The sequence below is a fragment of the Hylobates moloch genome, unplaced genomic scaffold (genome assembly GCF_009828535.3).
Source record: "Hylobates moloch isolate HMO894 unplaced genomic scaffold, HMol_V3 SCAFFOLD_15, whole genome shotgun sequence".
Lineage (NCBI taxonomy): Eukaryota > Metazoa > Chordata > Mammalia > Primates > Hylobatidae > Hylobates > Hylobates moloch.
Window position 1 is genome coordinate 85580500 of NW_026652290.1, and position 13218 is coordinate 85593717.

Sequence of the window (13218 nt, forward strand, 5' to 3'; positions counted from 1 at the left end):
TTGTGAGAAGTTGGTAAGGTGTCACTAAAGAAATCCTAGCTTGGATATCTCAGAGATAAGGTCTCTGCTCAAAATAGAAATTGCAGCAGCCCCATGTGAGTTCCCATAGACCTCTTCTGAGTTGAAATCCAGACCAGCCACTCTGAGGAAATCACATGAACCATGTTTCCTTATTCAAGGACACAAAATAACTTCCCCACACCATTCTATTTATCAAATGAGGAAACTGAGCTGCATCTCTAGCTGGGGCTCATCTCAACCAGAATGGAAGAATTTGGAGTTGGTTTCGGTCCAAATTTCCAGTGTTTTCAAAATGGTAGAATGCCCACGTGGCATAAAGCCATTAACTGAGACACAGTGTCCTGAGACACCAACAATCCCTTGTGAAGTCACAGCAAGGAAGAAAATCTACTTTGTTTGAGCATCCTCTGGGTGCCAGGCTCTGTGTATGTTGCTTTTGCAGGCATTAGCTCATTCAATTCTCAAAATACTCTATGGCAACTGGGTTTAAGCTTCTACCCAGGATGAGACAAATCGGCTTTGCTGCTTTGCTGGGAGCTCCAGGCTGCTGAATTTACCTCCACTGGCCTTCATGTATGGCCCCAGGCTAGCTGGGCCTGCCAGGCCCATGATGACGTAGGAATTAGAGTGTATGGCAGGACATTTCCCTGAGCTTTTCCACACCTCCCCAGCCAATCCAATGGCTGGCAAGGGCTTATATTTTTATCTTTGCAACTTTTCTTCTCTCCAAGTTGTGTTCCAGACAAATATTTGTGGTCATTGCCCAATAATACTAAAATATACAAATATCATCTGACCATTTTTTTTTTTTTTTTGAGACGGAGTCTCGCTCTGTCGCCCAGGCTGGAGTGCAGTGGCGCAATCTCGGCTCACTGCAAGCTCCGCCTCCCGGGTTCACGCCATTCTCCTGCCTCAGCCTCTCCGAGTAGCTGGGACTACAGGCGCCCGCCACCACGCCCGGCTAATTTTTTGTATTTTTAGTAGAGACGGGGTTTCACCGTGGTCTCGATCTCCTGACCTCGTGATCCGCCCGCCTCGGCCTCCCAAAGTGCTGGGATTACAAGCGTGAGCCACCGCGCCCAGCCACATCTGACCATTTTTTAAAGGGGGTAGGAAGGGTTTACGGAGCACTTAACACAAACCTAATACATTATTCTTTTTAAAACCGACAACACTCACTCCCAGTCCCCACACTCAAAACATTTCTTATCTCTCAGTTGACAGGGCCAGAGCAAGCCACTGAGCGGGGCTTCAAGGAGGAGATGGATTTTCCAAGGAAGAGAAGTTAAATTATCCCTCTCTCCATGTCTCAACTGTGTATTCACTCTGTCCTGCCACTAGGGACCCTTAGAATCAACAGTTTTCTTGTCCCTAATTGCAATACCTCCTATGAGAATAAATCATTATTCAGCTTTGATGTCCTGAATTCCTATAAATTTGTTTTGGCATGGTTTTTTTTTTTTCAGCTTTAGAATCAGTGATATGAAAAGCATTAGTAGAATGCTAAAAATGGACGACAAAACTTATAAAAGTAGTTCCTAAACAACTTGTTCTTAAGAATTAGTAGCTCCAACCCCAAATAATCTACTCCTTCACAGGGCAAATGAACATGATGTGCCCCAGAGGGCCCTGAGGTTTGCTGAAGTGGGTCAGAGACTCAGAAGCCTGCTCCACTCCTATCAGAAGGAATTCCTACTTCCTTCCCTCTCCCACCTTCATAGTCTTTCCCAGCTTCTCCTCTCTCCACTCCCATACCTCCTCCGTCCATGGAAAAGTTGGAGAGCCTTTCTTCCCATGAGTTTACACCAGCCCGTCCCCAATTAACCTCAGTGGTTAAGCAGTCATCAAAAATTGATTGAACACCAGCTCTACATGTGAGACTAGCTAAAACCCGTTTCATTACCTATCATCTGCCTAGCTCGTTAAAAATGGGGAACACAGTACTTTGAAAACACAAACTGTAGCAACGCTGAATAATAATGATAACTAACCACAACCCTTCAGTCTGGGTAGACAGCAGATTTTACTGAGATGGATCAAATTACCTAAGGAGTACATTGTGTCTACTGAATAAAGTGAGTCAGCACCCATACATGTATGCTATTTGTAAAAGTGATAGTCTTCATTCAGCTGTTAAGTCACACCTGGCATTCAAAGCCTGTTTCTCAAACACAAAGCCCTTGAAAGCTTTTCCTCTTTAGTATACACCCAACATTGTCTTATTCACTGGAATAATTTTAAGTTATGGACTATTTTCCCAAAGAGATCAAGTAGAAAAAAAAATAATATGAACTTATCATATGTTAAATTTATTCATTCATTTCTTCATTGAGCATCTGCTCCTGCCTGCTATGCCTAAGGCACTATGCCAGGCACTGAGATACCAGGGCAAATAAGACAGAGCCAGGCCCATGAGTACCTCATAGTTTAGCAGGCACCCACACCAGTTATAGCAACAAAGTGTTACAGGTACCATGATAGAATTCTGCATAGTCGTTACAGAAAGGGCCCAAAAAGTCAGAGCTGGGTTCAACCTGTGGAAGCTCAAACTGCACAGAAGAGATGAGAAAGACTGGCTTGGCCAAAAATGCATGACATTTCAGATACATGTCCAAGCATCACTTTTCTATACAGTCTGTCATTAAGGGAGTGATGTGTCCCGATACAAAATAATTTGTTATTTCTGGCAGTAATAACAGGCATGCTTAGTAGCTATGGTATTGGCTCAGTCAATATGTGTGAGATGTTTTTAATTGAGGTTGATGATTTATATTTTCTTCTACAGAACAGTTCACAATTACTGACAAACATTTCTAGTTCTCAGCTAGCTGATCTACAAATAAAACAAAGCAGTGGTTCAACTCATTCTGCAACAATTTTCTAGCCCAGTGCCTACCAAATTTGCACATCGTAGAGCTGTGACTTCACTATTTAAGATATATCTGGTGAAATCTGAACAGGGTCTGATATGATTTGGATTCGTGTCCTCACCCAAATCTCACATTGGATTATAATCCCCAATGTTGGAGGAGGGGCTTGGTGGGAGGTAACTGGAACAATGGAGGCAGACGTCCCCCTTGCTGTTCTCATGACAGTGAATGAGTGCTCATAAGATCGGATTGTTTAAAAGTATGTAGCACCCCCACTTTGCTCTGTCTTCCCCCTTCTCCAGCCATGTAAGATGTGCCTGCTTCCCCTTCACCTTTTGCCATGATTAAAAGTTTCTCAAGGCCTCCACAGCCATGCTTCCTGTACAGCCTGCAGAACTGTGAGTCAATTAAGCTTCTTTACCCAGTCTCAGGTAGCTCTTTATAGCAATGCAAGAATGGACTAACACAGAAAAAGAGTGGGATATTGTTATAAAGATACCTGAAAATGTGGAAGTGACTTTGGAACTGGGTAATGGGCAGAGGTTGAAACAGTTTGGAGGGCTCAGATGAAGACTGGAAGATGAGGGAAAGTTTGGAACTTCCTAGAGACTTGTTGAATTGTTGTGACCGAAACGCTGTTAGCGATATGAACAATAAAGTCCAGGCTGAGGTGGTTTCAGATGCAGATGAGGAACTTATTGGGAACTGGAGCAAAGGTCACTTTTGTTACACATGAGCAAAGAGCTTGGTGGAATTTATATTTAAAAGGGAAGCAGAGCATAAAAGTTTGGAAAATTTGCAGCCCAGCCATGTGGTAGAAAAGAAAAACCCATTTTTCTGGGTAGGAATTCAAGCCAGCTGCAGAAACTTGCATAAGTAAAAAGGAGCTGAATGTTAACAGCCAAAACAATGGGAAAAATGCCTAGAAGGCATTTCAGAGACCCTTGTGGCAGCCCCTTCCGTAACAGGTCCAGAGGTCTAGGAGAGAAGAATGGTTTTCTGGGCCTGGCCCAGAAAAGTTTGAGTAACCTTGGTTGAGCAAAGTTGCTCAAACCCTGAGCAACCTCGGGACACTGCTCCATGTGCCCCAGCCACTCTAGCTCCAGCCATGGCTAAAAGGGCCCCAGATGTGTCTCAGGCCACTGCTCCAGAGGGTACAAGCCATAAGCCAGGCAGCTTTCATGTGGTATTAAGCCTGTGGGTACAGAGAGGGTGAGAGTTGAGGCTCAGAAGCCTCTGCCTAGATTTCAAAGGATGCATGGAAACACCTGGATGTCCAGGCAGAAGTCTGTTACAGGGGCAGAGCCCTCATGAAGAATCTCTACTAGAGCAGTTCAGGGGGGAAATGTAGGGTTGGAGCCCCAACACAGAGCCCCCACTGGGGCACTGCCTATTGGAACTGTGAAAAGAGGGTCACTGTCCTCCAGATCCCAGAATGGTAGATCTACCAACAGCTTGCACCATGTGCCTGGAAAACCCACAGGCACTCAATGCCAGCCCATGAAAGCAGACAAAGGGGCTATATCCTGCAGAGCCTCAGAGGCAGAGCTGCCCAAGTCCTTGGAAGCTCACCCCTTGCATCAATGTGGCCTGGATATGAGACATGGAGTCAAAAGAGATCATTTTGGAGCTTTAATAACTGCCCTGCTGGGTTTTGGACTTGCATGGGGCCTGTAGCCCCTTTGTTTTGGCTAAGTTCTCCTTTTGGAATGGGTGTATTTACCCAATGCCTATACCCCCATTGTATCTTGGAAGTAACTAACTTTTTTGTTTTATTTTACAGGCTCGTGGGCAAAAGGGACTTGCCTTGTCTCAGATGAGACTTTGGGCTGTGGACTTTTGAATTAATGCTGAAATGAGTTAAGATTTAGGGGGGACTATTGAGAAGGGATGATTGTGTTTTGAAATGTGAGAAAGACATGAGATTTGGGATTGACAGGAGTGGAATGATATTGTTTGGATTTGAGTCCTCACCCAAATCTCATGTCAAATTGTAATTCCCGATGTTGGAGAAGGGGCCTTGTGGGAGGGTGATTAGATCATGGGGACAGACTTCCCCCTTGCCATTCTCATAATAGTGAGAGAGTTCTCACAAGATCTGGTTGTTTAAAAGTGTGTAGCACCTCCCCCTTCACTCTTTCTTCCCCCCTTCTTCAGCCGTGTAAGATGTGCCTGCTTCCCCTTCACCTTCTGACATGTTATAAGTTTCCTGAGGCCTCCCCAGCCATGCTTCCTATACAGCCTGCAGAACTGTGAGTCAATTAAACCTCTTTTCTTTATGCCTAGTCTCAGGTAGTTCTTTATAGCAATGTGAGAACAGATTAATACAGGATTTTAGTTTAGTTAATAGTATTATACCAATGCTAAGTTTCTTAGTTTTGAAAATTATACTATAGTTATACAGATATTAAAACTGGGGAACTTGAGGAAGGCAATATATGGGAATACTTTGTACTAGTTTTGCAACTTTTCTATCAATTTAAAATTAGTTTCAAGTTAAAAGTAAATAAACGTATGTACATAGATATAAATATAGATAGGTATATGCATATATTTCCATTTTTATGAGATCAGTGCTACTCAAAGTGTGTTCCACAAACCTTTTATTACCAATCGTAGACAAGCTAAAGCTAAATATAGAAAATGGAAGCAAGCATTTAGAAACTTTTATAACAATTTGACATTTCTGAAATATTTAAGCATATGATTCTTTTCCTAGAAGTTCATTTTTATCACATTTTTTTAAAGCATCAGTCTGTATTAGGATTCTCCAGAGAAACAGAGCCAACAGGATATGTGTGTGTGTGTATATGTATAGATAGGGATTTATTTTAAGGAATTGGCTCATGTAATTGTGGAACCAAAATCCAAAGAAATCGGATGGGGCAGACCAGCAGGCTGGAGATTCGGGGAAGAGATGCAGAGTTCAAAGGCAGACTACTGACAGAATTCCTTCTTGCTCAGAGAAGGTCAGTCTCTGTTCTCTTAAGGCCTTCAACTGATTAGATGAGGCCCATCCACATTATGAATCATAATCAGCTTTACTCAAAGTCTACTGATTTAAACATGAATCTCACCCAAAAACCACCCTCACAGAAATATCCAGAATAACATTTGACCAAATATCGGCACTGTAGTCCAGATAAGTTGGTGCATAAAATTAATCATCATATAGTCCATGACAGATTAAAAAATTTAAAAGAAAAAAAAAAGTCCTGCATTGGAGATATTTTGAGAAGCTTTGTGTCATGTAACTTTTAATAGTCTACCAAATGGTTGTATTAATTTAAAAATTCAGACTAAGATTGCTTATTTCATATGGGAACAGGGAAAAATCCTGGGAGCAGTGTCCTGGGTGGTGTGGGGAGAGGAGGATCTAACCACTTTTTAATTCTGACCAATGAGCCTGAACCATTAAAATCTACCTTTGTATTGCCCTAATTCAGAGTTCCCAAACTGTCTCATGTCACAGCATTTTATATCCCTGTAATTTTTTCACAGAGTCCCTAGGCAAAAAGAAATACCTACCCCAAATTCCATTTATCCAGTAGTTAAGTCCCAACAACTTAGTTGTTCAAAAAAATTATACACATAAATCAAAAGAAAAGATTCATTTCATTCTTAAATACTTGGTTACTTGTAAAAGGATGTGTGTGCCCAAGGTCAAGAGATCGAGACAATCCTGGCCAACATAGTGAAACCCCGTCTCTACTAAAAATACAAAAATTAGTTGGGTGTGGTGGCATGCAGCTGTAGTCCCAGCTACTTAGGAGGCTGAGGCAGGAGAATTGCTTGAACCCAGGAGGCGGAGGTTGCACTGAGCTGAGATCGCGCCACTGTACTCCAACCTGGCAACAGAGTGAGACTCCATCCAAAAAAAAGAAAAAGGGATGTATATGCCAATTGGGCACCAAATACCTTCTCAAATCTTGGAACCCATGTGGACACAAGCACCTTCACGTCCTATTCCACACTGGTTTTCTCTGGGTACTTGCATTTTACAACAACTGCTGAAAACTCAGCTTCCCAAAGACAGGACATTTTTGAAAGAAATGTAGCGCAATCTAATGTTGGAACAATGAACTACCTTGAGCTAATAGTTCGGTTGATATCCAACAGACGTCAGGTGCCACTATACTTCCTTGATATTTAAACTATGCCACAGCCCCCCTCTAAGTTTGCTGCAAAGTCTTGGGTGCCTAGGACACAGTTTGGGAGTCATGACTCTATTCTTTTCCAATTTTTAATTCCATTTTCTCTTCTGCAAAATAAAAGCATGTTCTTTAAGTGTCTAGTAACTACCTCTGTTAAACCTAAGATTATGTAGAATATAATACTTACTGTTATGTCATAACTCTGAGCTTTCACTGTTAGCAATCACAAGGTTGTATATTCTCTTTTCATTCTTTATCTGTGGTGAACATAGTAGACGAGATGACCTCCAGTGGCCAGGCATCTCAAACATATGCCTAAGAGAGCACAACAAAATATTTTGCTTTGTGTTATATTTAAACCAGAATACAGTTCTTAACTATGTTACTTTTTAACAGATAATTAGATCAAGACTGAAAGAAACACAAAAATACATATAATTTGGTATACTTCTCACTAATGGTTAACCATTTTCAATCATGTCTTAATCTAATTCTGATCTTTCTGACCAATTATATTTATCTCACAATTTATCTTACAAGTCTTATAATTGTAGCCAAAAGTCCCTTAGATCATAAAAGTGACTCTGACAACAGTTCTTTGGGGCTTACACACAGCTTGAAATCAAAAGCCTTTGTTTTCTTCCTCTGGGTCAATATCTTCTCATCATAACTGTTGTCATCATCATCAGAATATGAACTATTTATCTTGTTTGGCCAGTGTCAACAGTTGGAGAAATTACTTCTCTCTGTCTCGTATTTCTAGCTTTCTCCTGTTTGATTTTCCATAGGCAGAGGAAAGGAGAAAGAGAGAGAAAATCTCTCATATCGCCTGCAAGATTGTTCCTTCCTAACAACAAGACTCCCTCCCCCGACCTTTCTGAAGCTTCTTTTATCTACTATTTACTAGCAGCTACATACATTGATACAACCTGTCTCTGATATTAAGCTCCTGTCTTGTAATGGAGACCATATTGCCTTTCTAGGATAAATCCAAGCTTATCAAAACACTTTTGGAAACCTCTTTCATAATAAAGAGAACACAATTTTAGAGAGTGGCACAGAGTGACTTCGCACCCTACGACAGAGGTCTGATGCCAGAATGCTGTACGGTGGTGCCCTACCCACGATCTCATTTTCACCAACCTGGTGCTGAACCTCCCCCTTCTTTCTTGCTGGGGCTTTTCTATAAATCAGTTGTCAACAAATATATTGGATTCTTTACACTTTGATCTACTTAACATTTTGAAAGAGGTGTTCACTCAACTCCAAGTTCCTTTCCAATTACCTGGAGGGGTTTGGTGGGGAGCAGTTAGCTAGCTGGATACCTGTTTGAAGCAGGTGTCCCAGAAGCCACCTTGCTGTGCATAGACGTCAGCTGGCATACAGCCTTCAGTAGGAAGGCTGATGGAGGGTAAGCAGTAAAAATTAAAAGCCTAGGAAAAGTACAGGCCCCCGAGCCACAGCAGAGCAGGGCAGTTGAGTGATGGTTCCTTCTGAGAGCAGGGCGGGAACAATTTCTGGCCCTGCTCCTGGGGATGAAAGTCAAGTCTAAACTTTTTTGCAACAGTGACTATTTCCCCATCAGAGAGCCTCCTGCGATTGCAGAGCTAATTTCATGAGTGGTAAATGAAGGGTCTCTCAAAGTGAGAGCTGACAGAGGAAGAAACAGAGAAAAAGTAAAAGCAAATCCCTAAACATTACCCACATTGCAAAACAGAAGGGAATTTTCAGAAGCAATGAGAGAGAACGGCCCACCTCCAGATCTCCCTCAGACATGTTTTCCTCCTTCCTGACTCATTGAGTTTCTTTAGGAAAGCCTGGTGAGAAGGGATTATGAAGCAGGCAAGGGAGCCAGCGTTTTCTGGCAACACAGGGCATTTTGATTTCAGAATCTGCAAATCTTCAAGAACAGACCCGGTGTGCTAGTGTTCTAGGCTGGAGTCCAGCAGCAGATCAGCTGCAGATGAAGCAAATCAGCTAGTTGGTGCTGTCAGCCAGAGACCCAAGGACTTTCCTGGTGCTACACCTCTCTGGAAGTTTGAAGATGTTGGGACAGGTTTGCCTTCTGAAACGTGCAAATGTCACCAGCCGGGAGTGGCAGATGCCAGGAGGCATCTGAAAACAGATCTCCATCTGGCCATGGGCTAGGCTTCCTGGGACACAGATTAGAATAGTTTGAAACAAAGGGGCGGAAGCACCGGCTAAGCTTTTCACATATTGTTATGGTCTCTGGGTCACTTCCTGCCTTTGGAATTTATTTCCTTTCCAGGTTCAGCAAAATTCAATGAATGACAAGAAAGAGGCTGGGGTTTGTCTTTGCCTCTGGCCCAGTCGAGGGGCGGCTCTGCCTCTGTGAACTTGTACCTCTGCAGTGGTTGCATTCTCCCACACTGTTTGTTCACACTGAGCCCAGCATGGGGGAAGCTTCAGGATGCAACAATAAATTAGGGAAGGGAGCCATCTCCAGTTGAGTCAGATAAATCCTCTTGTTCCTAGAAAACAGAAGAGGAAAGAATAGATTGGGAAGGGCAAAAAAGATGTTTTATCAAGGAGAGCTCCTTCTCACCAGCTCCTCATTCAGAGATGCAACCAGCTTTGAAGGTAGGAGGCCGAACGTGGCGCCATGCAGTCGCGCCTCCCACCTCCTGGAGTCAGCCAGTAGGCCAGATAGGTACACAGGACAGTGACATTTGCTACACAACAGTGATCTGCTTTGTTTTCTTTTACCAGTATTTAATTTGCACTTTGTTCCAACAGGGACTTCAAGTAGCAATAACTGCCTTTCTGACAGCATTTTCACGCTCATTTTGGGCACTTTGAAGCTAACATGAATGCATATTGCAAAATCCTTCTGCAGCCCCCGGCAATCCCTGTACATCCACTGCAGTTCTGCAGTGCAGAGACCCCCAGAGGCCAAGGCAGACCCCTTTGCCCCAACAGCTGCAGGACCCTATCAAAACTTAATGTGATCCCTGCTGCCCCTGTCATTTCTTTGAGAAAGTGTGTGTCTCTCTGAATAGTGATCCACCGTCATGAACAAGTTCCTTCTGAAAGCCAGCTCATATAGCCCTTGTCAGGAAGAATCTCGTAGAGCCTGTCCACATGTCCAGAGTCCATCTCTCTCTAGACCGAGAGGTCAGAGTTCATAGCTTTCGAGGAAGGGGTAATTTTTGCCCCCACCTTTAGTCTAAACACAGCTAAACTAGCAGCAAAGCTATTATAAATAAAAAGGAAGTTGCAACTAGTGATCAGCCTTTCTCCTGGTGCCACTCAATCTCCCAGAAATAAGAACTAAAGCTTCCCCTCCATCAGTTTAAACAATCTCTTTGCTCGAGGCTGCAGATGCCACCACTACTGAGAGCTAGCAGTGACAGGGCTGCTGCCTTGGGTTATCACTGTGGCTCAGGCGTCAGTCAAATTGACCTTTTCAGATTGCACCAACACATCTGGCATTCACAGAAATGGTCTCCTATGACCTTCACAATAATTGTTCCTAACCACTTTAGGAAGTTCTGGGGGAAGGAAGTAAGTAGGTAGGGCAGAGATGGCTGTATAAATACCAGGGTCAGGAACACCTGTAGAGTACAAAAGCAACAAGAAGCCTGCCCAAGAGTCCCAACTTTCCTCCATGAAAAAGTGCTCTGTCAGATTCAGGCATTATGTTTCCATATAAAAGTATAACCCAGGTCTGGGAAATTTATAAATCATTACTTTTAAACTTTACAGAATCTAATTGCACGGGGCTGGCAGGGAGCCAGGAATCTGCATTTTTATCAAGCCCACCTGCTGCCACTAGTACAAGTGGTCTGTGGCTCAGACTTTGGAACACTGTGCTATAAGGAATTGTGAGTCATTGTCAGGTTAGCATGGAGGAACTGGTAACACAGAGGAATATTGCACCTGGATTCCAGGCCAGGCTTTGGCAGTCTGTATGACCGACCCTGGATAAGACAATTTAATTCTCTGAGACTAAAGGCCTCAGGACTAGACAGAAGACCTTCAAAAATTTAGAAATAGGTTCTAAATTATGGCCCAAAGGCCTACAAATTTGGAGCACTGGTCCAAACAGAAGGACCAGGGTTCTGCAGGCATGCCCTGAACACTCACTGAAGTTCTTCATTGCAGAAAACTCCAGCAGCCAAGGTGGAACCTCTTGCCCAGGGCTGCAGTCCTAGAACTCTGTGGTCATGGGATGCAAGAACTGAATCTTTGCTTACAGCCGTTTCCAAGTAGGAGAAGATTCTATTTGTGTAGTGCATTATATGCATTATTTTTTAAATTCTCACTTAACCCTAGTATCATTAGTCTCCTTTTGAAGATGAGAGAATTGAAGATCAAAGATGTGAAATAACTTGCCCCAATTCCCCCAGGTCTCATGGCTATAGAATGCTTGAACTGAAATTTCAATTCATGTCTTCCAAGATCCAGGTTCCATTTTCTTTCCACAAAACCATTCAGAACTGGAAGTTTTGCTGTGGCCATTCTGAAGGCCTGGCTGTTTGGAAACCCTCCAGATACCCTCACCTCTCACTGACATCCATCCCACACCTGTTCACCACTCTACTTTAGAATCTCACACACCCTCAGTCTTTCCTCCATCCCTGACTTCCAGCTGATCCCTCAGCTGCACTCATTTCTTATCCCTACAACTTCTTGACTTCCAGTGATTAAAATACATCAGCTGCCACTTCTCTGGGGCTGAGGAGGGTCTTCCTGGCCCACAACTACTCCAGCCACTGACTTCAAGATCAAGTCAGCTGGGTCCTGGAGAACTCAGTGTATCCCTAAGGATTTCCATGAATTGAGACTCTTTAAATGAATGCTTAAGAGGCATTTGTGCACTTACTGATTCTAACCCACACACACAAGCACATACATACAAAGAAATACGCACATACACATACACATGCACATACACATACACACAGAGATCTCTTCTCAACTCAGGGCAGAGATATAGAAAACCCCGGGGGAGAAACCAGTGCCCTTCTATTAGGAGATGACACATCAAACTTCAACTTCCTAATAATAGTGATTATTCTGGGATGCTGGGCACCCCCTAGTGGGAGTAATGGAGAGAGAAGACAGACTGTTTTGATGCTGTTCTCAATAACCCATTCCACCCACAACTTCCTGCCCCTTCGCTGCCTTCTCCTTCCAGCCCCGCTCACTGTTCTTGGAATGATTCATTCTTCCCACGATGATTGGGCCTTTTGCCCCATAAAACCCTCCCTCTCTTTACAGACATAATGGACTAAAATTAAGCAGAAGGCAACTCAGGCAGAACAGCAGGAAAAACTTCCTATGGGGAGAGCTCTCGAAATCTGAAAAGACCTTATAAGGCAAACTAAGTAAGACCTAACTGCACTGGGCAGAACAATAGAGAATATCTCGGAAAGATATTCTTGGAGATGAAGAGGATGAGGGAAAAGCTATTTCCCTGATTTCATATATTAATTGCCCCCATCCAACACTCTCAGACTGATTTCAGGACAATATAAATGCCCTGTGCTACATCTAACCCCTTTTAAGGCCAAGAGAACACCCAACATTTATCCATTTGAAATAAACAGATGAAGCCTGTCCCAGCAGAGTGGCAGCTCATCCGTGAACTGGGCACTATGTAGCACTGTGGGACATTCTGAACATTTGTGTACTAATACCCACTCTTTTCAAGGCCACTGCCATAGCTTCCCACGATGGGATGAGTCCTACTATATGGTAAACAATAAAGTGTTTTCTGAGTGTTTACGTTATACCAGGCTCAAGATTCATAAGCATTTTTAAGACATGCCCACATCTAGTTCAGTCCCTTCTCCAAACAGGGGCCTTAATAAAAGATAGGGAGAGTAACATATTTAAGTGCATGCACTAGGAATCCTTCTGGGCATATTCAAAGTTCTTATTTTAGTTAAGTATTTGATAACTTGTTCACTGGGTAAGGGGCCAGCCAGTCTCACCTTGGGGACCAGTGCCTGTCTCTAGTAGATGTGACAATTGTATAGCACCTGCCTTCATGCAGAGCTTTGGTTGTTATGATCTTATTCCTTCCTAGATTTGAGTCATCAGCTCATTAGTGCCCATTCAACTTAGCCTTCCTCTGATGAATCCCCTAAACCTTGCTCATAATTTTACCGATACCAGCAGAGGATTTTCTCTGCTATGCCTCCTGC

The 13218-nt window shown here is 43.2% G+C and overlaps 1 long non-coding RNA gene across 1 annotated transcript in view; it reads right to left on the minus strand.

Moving 5' to 3' along the window:
• Nucleotides 1-8882: 8882 nt before the first annotated feature.
• LOC131381330 (uncharacterized) overlaps nucleotides 8883-13218 on the minus strand; it is an 80321-nt gene continuing 75985 nt past the window's right edge. The window contains exon 4 of the long non-coding RNA XR_009210011.1: nucleotides 8883-9537. This is a non-coding gene — a long non-coding RNA (uncharacterized LOC131381330). The remainder of the gene's footprint in view (nucleotides 9538-13218) is intronic.